The sequence below is a fragment of the Choloepus didactylus genome, chromosome 23 (assembly GCF_015220235.1).
Source record: "Choloepus didactylus isolate mChoDid1 chromosome 23, mChoDid1.pri, whole genome shotgun sequence".
In the NCBI taxonomy this organism is placed as follows: Eukaryota; Metazoa; Chordata; class Mammalia; order Pilosa; family Megalonychidae; genus Choloepus; species Choloepus didactylus.
The window spans coordinates 26,902,101-26,916,160 of NC_051329.1; the positions used below are offsets into that span (position 1 = coordinate 26,902,101).

General features: G+C 45.6%; 1 protein-coding gene across 6 annotated transcripts in view; it reads right to left on the reverse strand.

The window, feature by feature from the left end:
• Positions 1-11,576, reverse strand: part of AP1B1 (adaptor related protein complex 1 subunit beta 1) — a 54,576-nt gene extending 43,000 nt beyond the window's left edge. For 3 of the 6 annotated variants that reach the window (XM_037816708.1, XM_037816707.1, XM_037816706.1), the window contains exon 1: positions 11,430-11,575. The gene's annotated coding sequence lies outside the window, so the exon portion shown is untranslated. Of the gene's footprint in view, positions 1-11,366 lie in introns of all 6 variants that reach the window. The other 3 variants (XM_037816704.1, XM_037816705.1, XM_037816709.1) reach the window with 3 other exon arrangements.
• Positions 11,577-14,060: the final 2,484 nt, after the last annotated feature.

The window sequence follows — 14,060 nt, forward strand, 5'->3', positions numbered from 1 at the left end:
ATGAATGAAGAGACAGGTTCTCAGAGAAGCTACATAACCAAGGGCCCAATAACAGAGACAAGAGGACTCCTTGAGGAATGGCAGACAGTGAAAACTGGGCAGATAAGGAACATAGACTTCAAAGTCAACTTTCAACAAATATGCCAAGGCTGATCCAATGCCAAGAGGGTTGCCAGCAAATCAGGCTTTGCTTTCAGTGGCTCTGTGACCCTGGGCAAATCCCCCCATCTCATGACCTTAATTTCTCCAATTGTCAAACGAGAGAATTTAACCCGATCAATGGCTTTTCCAGTGCACTTCCCTGCCTTAAACTGTTTAAAACAGATAAAAGTGGAATTGCTCTGGTTGAAGTGAAGGTTGAGGGCCTAGTGTACCTCATTCTGGTTTGCCTGCTCTTTTCTCCTCTCCCAGAGGCCCTTCAGACATTCAAAGGCTCCACAGAACAAAGTCTGAAAGCCAGTCTACTAAATGACTGATAAAGTCGCATGCACATTTCACATTCTATGATTCTGTGGTAGAGGAGGAATCATTTCCCCACCAATGGGTGGTCTCCCCCAGGTATTGAAGAGGAAGTAGAGCACGATCATCCTAAGAGCATGACACAAGACATCTGCAAGAGGGTAAATGAGAACAAACTCTGACTGCAGCTAGGGCCAACAAACCTTATTAGGCCTTTGCTGGGAAGGAAAACAACAACAAGCCAAGCAGGAAAATGTTTTAATCCCCTAAATCACCAGCCAGTGGCCAGGGAAAGGACTTTTCTAGTCTTGGGGGAGTGAGTCATGTCAGAGTAGTCCATCCTCTGCAGCTGTATTTGAAGGGAGAAGCTGGCAGTCCTTGCTCAGTGCATCGCATGCTGTCAGCACTTAAGAAATTACAAATGGGGGCTGTGAAATTAGCCAGAAAAGAAACTTTAAGAAAGGAAAAAGGGAAAGGGACATTTGACAATGTCTGACCCAGCTGCTATGACCTACCTCTGAATTGAAGGATATTTGGGTTGGGAAAACTGCTCTCTAAGAGTCTGTGTTGGTGATTTCCAACATCAGTGGTAAGCTGTCAATGTTAACCCTTTACTTGATGAACAGCTGTCCAGGGACCTGCTCCAAGGCACACATTAGCTCAGGGACAGTCATGACTAAGCTAGGAAAGGAGGGAATAAAAGGGACTAGAGTGGTACCATCGTTTCTTCTTCATCTGCAACAGAAAAGCTACACTCTGATCCCAGGTGTGTTGCTGTTTTGATGCTGTCTCAAGGACAGAGACTGATTTGTTTCACACACTCACCTACTCTGTGTCCTGCTCTAGACTGTGTCCTGCCCTCACGAAGCTTAGAGTTTGACCCAGATGATGATTCTACTCCCCACCACTCACCACTCAGTAAGAGTAGTCTCCTTTTAAGAAGGGAAAGGGTCCTCACAGGTAAATACTAAAGTTCACTTTACAGACACAGCAATAGTAAGGCCACCTGAAAGATTAAATAAGATGAGTCAGAAGTTGAGAAACCAGATTGCAGACTTTCCCTCTGAGACAACATGGCCATCAAACTGAGACAGACAGGCTTTTCAAGTCGGTTCAGCAAGCATGAGATAATAAGCCGTGTTCTTCAGGCTCGGCCTTACATTTGGAACAGCGATAGTAGTAGCGGCAAATGGATGTGCACACTGGGCTAGACACTATGCAAAGAGCTTTAAATTTAACCCTCACACGAATCTGTGAAGATGGTATGAATATTATCACAAATTTACCAGTGAGAAAACGGAAGCCCAGAGAGGTAAAGGCATTTGAGTAGAGTCACACAGCTAGAAAACAGTAGCGCCATCTCTCCATCCCTTCCCCATAATGATGTTTCACATGCCCCATCCTACCCAGCAGCGCAACCCCTCCTCTCTCAGTGCCCTTGCAAAAACACAGCCTCAGCTCAACGGTATGTGAAATGGGTTGCCACATACCCTGCAAACGCCCTCAGCTGTTGAATTACAGGGTATCTTAGGGCCAGCCCATCCAGTTGGGACAACAGGAACATCAACTTTGGTAACATGCCTAGTGAAAGCACGTCTGGATCAACTTACAGTATTATGGGCCTTCTTGGATTTGGACAAAAACTGACTAGTCAAAATCAATCCCCTGAGACCCACTAGCAGTAAAAGAACCTCAAAATGAAAAGGAACTAAAGGCAGACAAATGCCATATGCAAATGTTGTTATATCAATACTGAGTCTCTAGAACCTTATTCTACAATCAGGTGCCAGCTCTTAACTAATTTACCATTAGTCATGTGTGGAAAGATCTGCCACCAAGAAAAGAAAAGCTCCCCTGGACTTGGCAAAAAATAATAATAATAACAGGCTTCTTCTGAACAATACCTAAGTTTATCAAGAGGATGAAGTAGAGACCAAAGAACAAGAATTATCAGTCCTCTGTTCACCAAGAATCCTTTTCAGATTTTACAGGGAAGAAATCAGTAGTCAAATGCAAGAACTAATTCCTGCCTGCAACCCCACACCAGGTGACTATGTTGTAAGCCACAGAGACTTAAGAGATTTCTGAAAACAGAACTTTATTACCAATCATGGCCAAGTCAGGCTCCTTGCAATCTCAGTTTTCCCAATTATAAAGTGGAACACTTTGTAGCATCCATTTAGCACATGCAACAAGGCAGAGCACCTTCTGTTCCACACCTGGACTGTCCCCCCCATGTAAATAAAGTAAAAAAAATATTTTTCCACTGGGGTCTTACAGACTCGGAAGTTAGACAAAGGGCTGTGGGGGAAGCAAGAATGCTTGTCCTTCAGTTAACTGCCACTGAAGTCCAGAGAAGGGTCCAAAACAGGCAGAGTGAGAAGGGAAGCCCTCCTGGATGAAGGAAGGTGTGGCTGGACAAGAAAGGATGGGTCAGGTTTAGAAAGGGAGTGGGAAAGAGATGGAGAAGATGACAAAATGCCCACATAAGCAAGGGAGCAAACTGAGAACAATTAAACTAACCCCACCACTGAAGAGGGCTAGCTGGGGTTCAGGTTCTGTGCTAAATGATCAACAACCCCTGTCTCATTTAATTCTCAAGGTAACTGTTTTAGTTTCTTGGCTGCTCAAGCAAATACCATGCAATGAGTTGGCTTAAACAATAGGAATTTATGCTCACGGTTTTGAAGCCAGAAGTCCAAATCAAGGCATCATCAAGGTGATGCTTTCTTTGCAAAGACTGGCATTCTGGGGCTGGCAGCTGATGATCCTTGTTCCTGGGCTCCTCTGTCACATGGCAATGCACTTGGCAGCCTCTCCCGGCCTTTCCCTTCTCTTCTGAGTTCCATTAATGTTCAGCTTCTGGTTGCTTCCTTTGCAGCATTTTCTTGTCTGAATTTCAGTCTGCTTATAAAGAACTCCAGTAATAGGATTTAGACCCATCCTGTTGAATTGGGCCACACCTTAACTGAAGTAACCTCATCAAAAGGTCCTACTTACAATGGGTTCACACCCACAGGAATAGATTAAGTTTAAGAACACGTTTTTCTGGAATACATAGCTCCAAACCATGACAGTAACCCATTTGAAAATGAGGAATTAAAGATGCTGAGAGTGACTTATCCAAGGCCAAAGCAAGCATTTGTGATCTGGAGTCTGTGAGAACCCCTACCTGGCTAAAGGAAAGGATTTGGAGATGAGGTTAGGAGAAGAGCTTCAAGATTGGCCTTGGATGCCAGGGTGTGTCAGATCCTCCCTGCAGTGGATGTAGCAGATGTGTCAAATGGCAACCCTCCTGATGAGGAGCATTTAACATAGTAGGATCACTCCCTCCTCCTTAAGATACTTTCTTCATGTGGATTCCAGGATGCGACGCTTTTCTGGTTTCCCTCCTACTTTACTGTCTGCTCCTTCTCAGTCTCTGTGGGCTGGTTCTGCCTCCTCTTGACCCTGGAGTACACCAGGCCTTGGGCCTGGTATCTCTTCCCTTCTCCATCTACACTCACATCTTTGGTGATCTCATACAGAGTCGGGACTTTGAGTCTCATCTATGTGCTGCCAACTCACAATTCAACCCCCCAAGACCCACCCTCTGCCCTGAACTCTCAGCTCCACTTGAATGTCAGTATGGCTAACAGACAGTTCAAATTTTAAATGACAGAAACTGACCACCTGCTTCCTGCCCACCCCGTCCCCACCCACAAACCAGTTCCTCCTGCACTCATCATCATCTAGCTACTGCCAAGACCGTCTTTACAGGTTCTCAGGCCAAAAACATCAGTCACCCTTGATAACATACACCCTCACACACATCTAGTCTACCAGCCAATCTTATTGAGTGCACCTTCAAAATGAATCAAGAATTCATGAGTCGGCGTCACACCAGCTGCATCACTACCTCCTGGTCTAGGCCACCATCGTCTCCCACTGAAATTGATTCCACTGATTCAACACTGCTCCCGACAACTCATCATTCTCATCAACAGCCAGAATGATTCTATTACAGTCTAAGGCACAGTGTCTCTCCTCTGCTCAAAACCCTCCAGCATTTCCCCCATCTCACTCAGAGTAAAGCCAAAGCCTCTTTGATGGCTTCAAGGTTTACCAGGATTTGAAGGACTTACATACCCCTTCTCACCACCACCCGGACTGTTACAATCTTGAACACCTCTTCAATTTTTCTCCATCTCTCCCTCACTCTGGCCACATGGGCCTCCTTGCTGTTCATTGAACACAGTGGGCATGTTTCCACCTCAGGGCCTTTGCATGTGCTGCTCACTTTGCCAGGAAGGCTTTCTCTAGATAGCCTTATGGCTCAGCCCCTCGCCTCTTTCAACTCTTGACTCAAATGCCACGATCTCATTGAGGCCTTTCCTTACCACTTTATTTTAAATTGTATACACCCCAACCAATCCCTACTTCCTTTCCCTCTTTCCTCTTTTTTTTTTTCTTCAAACTACTTGTCACCTACATGCTATAAAATTTACTTGCATTATCTATTGTCTTCTCCCTCCATAATGTAAACTCCAGGAGGGCAAGGATTTTGTCTATGTTGTTCATTACTGTATTCCTAGCTCCTAAGCAAATAGTAGACATTCACTAAACACTTGAATGACAAGTGCTCAACTCTCCTCTTGGGGAAATTTCACGTTTTGTAAACAAACCTCAGCCAGAGAACAGCTTCACACTGGCCCCTCCACTGGGTTTACCAGGATCAACTCTGGTTGGAAAGATATCTTGAAATAAAAAATGCCAGACCCCCAAGCCCATTTTACAGCAATAAATGTTAGGTAAGTAAATAAATGATAAGAGAGAGAAGAAAGGGCAAAGAGTGGAATATTAGGCAGTAATACTTCCAGTGCGAGAAATGATCAGACCACTTCCTTCAATGGGGCCAGATCACCACTGTCTGCTCCCACAGGCAGCAGCTCAGAGAGAAAACCAGGATCAGAGTGGCAAAAGGAGGGTAGGGGCAAGGGGCAGAGTGGGGGTCAATGTGTGACAGAGGCCTTGATGTGAAAACTAGGCCTTTCCCGCACCTACAACCCTCCAGGCTCACAGGCCATCTTCTGGGTTTCCCTAACTGCTGAGCTCTTTTCTGTCTCTGCACTTGCTAATCCTTTGGCCTGGATGATTCTCTCCTGCTTCCAGGCAGACTGCTCTGACTTATCTTTCAGATCTCAGCTTCAAAGAGGCCTGCCCTGACACCCTATCTGAAGCGGATATTTCTCCATCTCAACCTCACCCTCAGTATTTTTTTTTTATTTTTTTTTATTGTGGTAACATATGCAACACAAAATTCCCCATTTTAATCACTTACATTTGTACAATTACTTACATTACTTATATAATGCAATTACTTATGTTCACACTACTGTGCTACCATCACCACCATCTGTTACCAAAACTTTTTCATCATCCCAACAGAAACTCTGTCCCCATTAACCAATAGCTCTGCATTCCCCCCCTCTCCCCAGCCTCTGGTAACCTGTAATCTATTTTCTGCATCTATGAACTTACTTATTCTAGTTTGCAGTAGATTGAGTTATATACCCCAGAAAAAACATGTTCTTAATTTTAATCCATTTCTGTGGGTCTGGATCCATAGTAAATAGGACCTTTTGAAGATGTAATTCTTAGTTAAACTGTGGCCAAGTGAATCAGGATGGGTCTTAATCCTATTACTGAGGGCCCTGTAGGGAAGGCCACAGAAAGAAAGCCATGAGAAGCTAGAGGCTGGAAGTCAGAAGAACCCAGAAGAGAAAGAAGAGGACATATCCATGTGATGGAACCCCAAAGATCACTGGCAGCCAGCCCCAAATGCAACATCTTCAGGAAGAAAGCGTAGCCTTGCTGATACCGAAAACCATGAACCAATAAATTCCTGTTAAGCCAACCCTGTGTATGGCAGTAGCTGTTTCATTTAAGTGAAATCATACAATACAATATTTGCCCTTTTGTATCTGGCTTATTTCACTCAACAAGATTTCAAGGTTTATCCATGTTGTAGCATGTGTCAAAACTTCATTCTTCTTTCATCTGAATAACATTCCCCTCTATGTATGTACCACATTTTGTTTATCCATTCATCTGCTAATGGACACTTGGTTTGCTTCCACCTTTTTGGCCACCCTCCCTTCCCCATAATTCTTAGTCATACATTTACTATGCACCTTCCACATGCCAGAAACTGTTCTACATGCTGGAGATGCAGCAGTGAACAAAACAGTGAAACTCCTTCCCCTCACGAAGCATACATCCCGGTGAGTAACAGACACCACAAACAAGCTAAATAAGTAAAATATATAGTATCTTAGTGATAAATGCTATGGAGAAAAACAAAGCAGGGAGGGAGGACAGAGAGCTTGGGGCAGGGGTAGGGGGTTGCGATTTTAGTTAGGGTGGCCATGGGAAGTGTCCCTGAGAAGGTGACGGATGACAGTATCTGGGGGAAGAAACTTCCAGGCATAGGGAACAGCGAGTGCAAAGGTGGGAGTGGGCCTGGTGTGTTTGAGGAAGGCGGAGAATGCAGCTCAAACTGAGTGAGCAACGAGGGCAGTGGATCATGAGATGAGAGAATGGCAGGGCCTTACAGGTCAAGGTGAGGACTCCAGCTTTTCTAAGTGAGATGGAAGCTGCTGGACAATCCTGAGCAGAGGAATCCCAAGATCAGACTTAGGTTTTCACAGGCTCTGGCTGCCAAGCCTCTCTGTCTCCTTTATGGCTTATCAATTTTTCTGATCATTTCATTTGCTTTCCATTTCTTTTTTGTCTCTCTCCCTATTAGAATGTAGTAAGCTAGAAGCAGAAACTGTCCTTAGAGCAGAAACTATGTCTGGCTTGTTTTCCTCTCATCACACTATGCACCAGGCACACAGCAGGGCTCAATAAAGAATGAATGAAAAAGAAAAAAAATAAAATAAAATAAAGACAGATAATAACCTAAAAAAAAAAAAATAATAATGAATGAATGCTGGACTTACAAAATTTCTGCCCTAGGTATCTATCTCAACATCCAGCCATCCAGCCCTTAGAGATAAGAGAATAAAGACTATAGATTCATTCCCAACAGCTAAATACAGTGAAATATCTTCATTCTACTCTCAATATGCTTAAGATCCTAAAAGCAACTGGAGTGGGGTAAAAATTATCTGCCTCCCAGATGTACACCTCTACAGAGCTCAGCTGTTGAAATGGTTTAAAACAAACACTGAAGGGTTGGTTTTAAAGTCTTTGAGATCTGATTTCCAAATCTACCACCTTCCAGCTCATAGTCCACAGGAGAGAAGGTAACCTGGGAGATCACTGACTAACATTTCCAGACTGAAAATGAACTCTGGGCAGTCTGAAGTCAACCCACCATACTTTTATCTTAACTAGAAGATGCCCCCTGATTTCAAGGAGACCCTCCTGATGGAGGTCAGAGGCCAAGTTCAAGGCCAAAGACTCAAAGAGCTTGGGAGTCAGACTTCTAGAACCACAGACAAGCCCCTCAGCTCCATTAAGCGACAGGAGACAACCCAAGAACAGGAGTTGGAAAGGGGGCAGGGGTGTCACAGCAGGGACTACAGCAGCTCTCCCTGGGTCTTCACAACATAACAAGTACTACCATATTGCAACTGTAAAGGGAGAATTATGAAGGGCCATACCCCAGGAGTTTGTGAGGCTAAAACAAGTCAATACATATAATGACCTTAGCAGTGGTCGCCAGCACTCTAGTGGCTGGCTGGCTGGTAGCAATAGCAGTTCTAGAGCAGTTCTTAATCTCCACTACTAATCAGATTCCCATCTCCCTGGGATGATATAAGGATTGACAGGAGATCATTTGGAAAGTGCTTTGAATTCCTTAGGAGTCAGGGATTCCTAACAATTCAATGCAAAATTCATTTGTTCATTCATTCAACAAACATTTACTGCACGCCTACTATGTGCCAGACTTTTAAGCAGGTGCTAGAGCCACAAACAGTTAAGATGAAGTCATTGTTAAAGATTAATGAGAACTGTTTACTTGGAAATCAGCCAACTAAGAAACACTCACAACCAGTGTGATAAGTGCCACAGGACATCAAGAAGGGGCATCTAGCTGAGGACTGCAAGGCGGGGGGTGGGGTGGGGATGGGGACACCGTGATCAGATGGGAAGGATACCCAGTGGTGGTCCAGAAAAAATCAGTGGGGGAAGGGGGCAGGAAACGGTGTTCAGGCAGAAGGAACAGCACAAAGACACTGAGATATAAAGTTGGCGCTTGGAGATATAAAGTTGGAGCTTGTAGTAGTAACAAGCAGTTGAGTTTGACTGGAGCTTGAGAGAAGGCAGAAGCGTGGGGTAGGAGAGATGAAGCAAGACAGCAAGCCAGGCATGGGTCAGATCCCAAAATGCCATGAAGGCCGTGATTAAAATGTGAGCTTTAGTCAGAGGGCAAGGAGGAACCACTGATGGATTTTCAAGCAGGATTTTTCTAAGGACTCCCCAACTGCTTAAGTGATGTTTTCTCTCTGGAGTATTTAAGCTCTGTTTGAAGAGACAGAGAACAGAAAGATCATTTCTGGGCTGTGATCATTTGTCAACCACCTTTCTTAGGCAACGATCTATTGAGAAAAAGAAACATTTTCAAGGAACAGATGCCCTCTCAGCTTTAAGAAATACACTAAAGTGCAAAACCCATACCCAAGCCCTGTTTACTCACTGCCAGCATGTCAAGGCTTTGGTGCCAGATGTGGGGGTTTTCTGGGAAGTGAGCAGTCAAGACATGCAAGAGTTCCAGGAGTTTATTTAGGGTGATTAGAAAAACATGAAAGTCTAAGCCTAGAGTCAGCAGGACAAATAGAATGAACTTGTTCTGAAATACTTTTAGGAAGTGAAACGAGAAGGGTCCAAGAAGTCCTGTGTACATAAGGTTTCTGTTTGTAGCAGGAAGTCATGCCCCACAACCCAGCCTTCCTCGGGCACAGGCCCCCCAGCGGGCATCAACTGGCCTAGAGCCAAGCACCCATCACAATAGCAGGTTCTGTGCCAGGTACTCGGCACTAATTTCCTCATTTACCCCCCACAACCATCAGCATGTGTGGGGAGGGTGATCAGTGTTATTTTATAGTTGCAGTAAAGGAGGTCTAACCTAAATAAGTTGTCCATGTTACACTATCAGTAAGTTGCTGAGCTGGGGTCGGGACCCAGAGCTGACCGATGCGGAGTTGGGGAGAGCCTTTTCCATCATACCTCTGAGTACCTTCAAACTGCTCAGGGTGAAGCCTCTGCTCAACCCCCCACTCAACAGATCTCCACACAACCTCTGAGGGATCTGATTCTTTGATAACTAGTGAAGCTGCTCCTCGTGATAATTTCTAAGAGGTTGGAGGAGCCCAGTAGGCTCAATTTAGGGCAGAAAGCCAGATGCTCTGAGCTCTGCTCATGTTCCTACCAAATGTGACAAGCCGCTTCATCTCAAAGCCTCTTTTGAAAGGATGGGGATAAGGTAACAATATTAAGTTTCTGTGAATTCAATAGAACTAGGAAAACAGATCATAGAGGTTAAGAGGTGGGGGGTGGGGCACACCACAGTAATATTTATATCACAGCTTTCTTCAGAAACACATGGAAGTCTTCACAGGTTCATTAAGGTTTATAACACCCAGGAGTGGGTAGAGAGGGAACAGGTTCCTTGTGCTGCTGTCAGGGAAACTGAGGCAAAACTAGAGCAAGTGAAAGTCTTCAAATGAATAAGTGCTCAGATTTACAGCACCTAATCCTCTGGCCACCAAACCACCTCACCAACTCCTCAGGCAAGAAGCCATGAAGCAGTACATTTCTCAAAGAGGTACAGACCCTTTCCTTGAGAGCATTCTTCCAGAACTTAGGGCCAAAAGATCACCTAGGGGTCACTTGGTTCTTTTCTCTTTACTCCAAAAGGAATGCAGTTCAACCACTTTCAAGAGAGGTTCCTGATATTCCTAAATTAGCTTCATAGATAGCCTGTTTTAGGGCTCACAGTTCCTAATAGTCAGGAAACACTTCCATTCTTGCACTGGAAGGTAAATCACTTATCACACTTACAGCAACAGCCTGCAGGATTGTTTAGTCCTAAAGAAAATGAGTCATGGGCAGGGACATAAATGACCTCTATGAAGATGAGACAAGAAGCAATAGGCTACATTTTTACATAGACCCAAATAAATATAAGGGCAGTTAAACATATTAAATAGTCCCTAAACCCTAACCAGGTTCCAGACTCTCCTTGGTCCCTGCACTTTGCGGGTCCCTGCACTTGGCAGGTCCCTGAAAACTCGGGCACGAATCCTGACTCTGCCTCTGTGTGCCTCAGTTTCCTCACCCACAAAACGGGAATAACAACAGTAGCTACCTCACAAGGGTCGTTGACAGATTTAAATGTGGCCTTGTAAGTAAATTGTATAGCACAGTGCCTGGTACAAAGTAGGGACTCAATAACGAGTAGTGACCATTTTGTCAATATTTCTGGAATTATTACAGGTGTCCCGGTTCAGTCAACTTGTGCGTGAGGCGCCTACGGGCAGACCCAGCCCAAGACTATCCTTGGAGCCGGCGGCGCAGAGTCATTTCTAGTTCTTTTATTTACTTATTTTTCTTTTCAAACCCTGGCAGGGAGATAAGGCCCTGAGTGACGAGGAAGCCTCAGGATGGCCATGAGGGTTAAAGCGAAGGGGGAAAACCAGAGCCCCGAGATTCCCCTCTGGCCAGGCGCGGGCCTGAGTCCGAGGGCCGCTCCCGGGCGGAGGGGCTGCGGACATGGGCAGCCGGAGGGAGGGCCGGTGGCCAAGGCAGCGCGAATGAATGAACCCGCAGACCTTCCGCCTCCCCGGCGCCGGGAACACCGCTCGCGCCCCTCTAGCGCCTTGTCCTCTCCGTGACCTCTGACCCTGCAAACCCCTCACCTCAGACCCCCGACTCCCTGCCCCTCTTCCTCTTCTGCAGCGCCAGGCTTCCCGACTGCTCACCCGCAGGTCCGACCGGCTCCGGGAGCCACGGCTAGGCTCGGTTCAGCAGCAAAATGTCCGCGGCCTCCTCCTCCAACTCTCCCAGGGCGTCCGTGCCGCCGGCCGCTCTAAGTCCCTAGGCTGTCACCTGCCGGGCGGAAGTGAGCTGCCCGCGCGCGGGCACTTCCGGTGAACGCACAGCCTGGGGGCGGGGTCAAAGGTGCAACCCGGGCAGGGGGTGGTGCCCGTGGGGCGGAGCAAGGAAGGGAGCGGAGCCGACCCGGATTAACCCTTCCGCAGCCGGGCGCTACTCCGCCACAGACCGGGATAGAGCTCCTAGGAGGTGAGCCTGCTTACCGCTAAATAATATTGGCGTGATGGAGGAGGAAAAGGTTGTAGAAACTGTGAGGTCCTCTTTCTGTGTTACAGACGGAGAAACTGAGGCTCACAGAGGGCCAAGGTTTTGCCCAAGGTGACTCAATTTATGAATAGAAGATCCAAACCAGCGCTTACTGCCCTTCAGAAATTCCGCCTTCAGAGGGAAAAATCAGACACTCCAAGGAACTTTTATCAAAGCAGAACCTCCTAATGCCCCATTGCTTTTTAACACTGGGTCAGCAGGACCTAAATTGCTATAGATAGCCAACTCATCCCTGACTCGAGGTACCGTTAACTTTCTCCTCCTAGACCATTTCCGAGCATCCCCTTTAAAAATTAACTGCCCTTTAAAGATATTTTATTGAGCAAATAGTATTTGCATTGTAGAGACGTGAGATACACAAGTACGCAAAAGAAGATTTTAAAAAATCATCTGTAATCCTACCACCCTGAGATAATCGCTTTCAGCATTTTGGTGAATATCCTTCCATCCTTCATATATCTTTCCATATTTTTAACTCACCCATAACAATATATACATTTCTACCTGGTGATTTCCAACACCCACATTTAGTATTCCAGTGTATGCGTGGTATGGCTGTTCTTGCAAATAATCCCTTAATGTTTTGCACTTAGGGTGTTACCGGTCTTCTAATATTATTTTTTAAAAATACTACTGAATAGGCTTACTTAGCCAAATCTTTGTCTCATCTAATCTAGATATTGTTAGTGCTTTAATACTTAATTTTTTTAGGCCTTTAATCAGCCTCAAATATTTTTTTTAACTTTTAAATTGAAATAAATTTTGAAATATTATAGACTTACAGGAAGTTGCAAAAATAGTACATAGAGTCCTCCTTACCCTTCACAGAGCTTCCCCTGGCTTACGCCAATGGTGACTTCTCATATATCCACAGTATAATATCAAAACCAGGAAATTGACATTGGTACAATATTAAGTAGATTGCATATCATATTCGTTTTCTAATCCTTTTTTTCAAGTAGGTAGGAAATGAATAGAACATTTGTACATATAAGTGCCATGCTCTTTGTGCTATGCACAGCTGTCTGGAGAAACTACCTTTCCCTGATGATATACGTTGACAAATGCCATCAGCCTCACTGGAAAATAAAATTTCACTGGGAATTAAAATGGAAAGAAAAGACTTACCCAACAGAACAAACAAACAAACTTAGATACCAAGCTGGAGAGCTTATGCAAAAGCAGCAAGTAAGTGGTAGAAACAGTCAAAGCTATAAGATTTCCAAGGAAACGGGTCCAAGGAGGCAGGTTGTTGGGGAAGGGTTTCCTGGGGAGGGTGGCATTTGGGCCAGGCCTTGCCAAATGAGGCTGAAGTTCCATGGCTGAAATGGAAGGAAAGGGCATTCCAGGGGTAAGGACAGTGGAGAGGCAGGAAAGCCGCACAGGGCCTCCAATGTGAGAGAGCCAGGTGCCCGAGTCCTTCAGAAAGTATTTCCCGAGCCCTGCTCTGAGCCAGCTCTGGGCTGGCCCTGGATGGACAGATGGGTGAGGCAAAGGCGCTAACATCAGAGAGTCCACAGTCTGTCTGAGGAGAGTGACAGAGCAGTGTCTCATTTGCTCTTTACATCAGCCCTGTGAGGTAGAGCCTGTTCTTAGCTTCATTTATCTGTGGGGGAACAGGAACTTGGAGAGCTTGAGTTGAACAGCATGTAAGTGGCAGAGACAAAGGCCTGGTCCCAATGGCTCTCGCAAGTCCCATTCATTCATTTACTAAAATATATTGGTCACTCCTATCTGAGCCAGCCACACTGGGGATACAGTAGTGAGCAAGATGGGGCACGATGCCTTTTTGGGGCTCACTGTTGCATGCAGTAAAAAGACAGACAGAGGGGCAATTATAACACTGAGTGATTGGTGGAAGGACTGGGCATGCACCAGGAGACTCGGGCATCAAACTCAAAAGTCAAGGAAGGCTTCCTGGAGGAGGTGACATCCAGCCTGAACAGAGAAGGATGAGGACACCACAACTACTAATAGTTACCAAGAACCAGGCACTGTGCTAGGCTCTTCCACATATTAATCACTGAGTTCTCTCAGCAATTCCAGGTTCCATGAATATCCCCATGTAAAGATGAGAAAACAGAGGCCAAGGGGCCAGTGACACACTACCTGGCTCTGGGCAGAGCCAGTTTCTCCCCCATTTCTCCAAGGGCCTGGGCCTCCTCTCCCACAGCTCAGCTTGGCAACAGAGCTTAAAAATAAATAAGAAGGAGACACAGCTCAATGCCAAA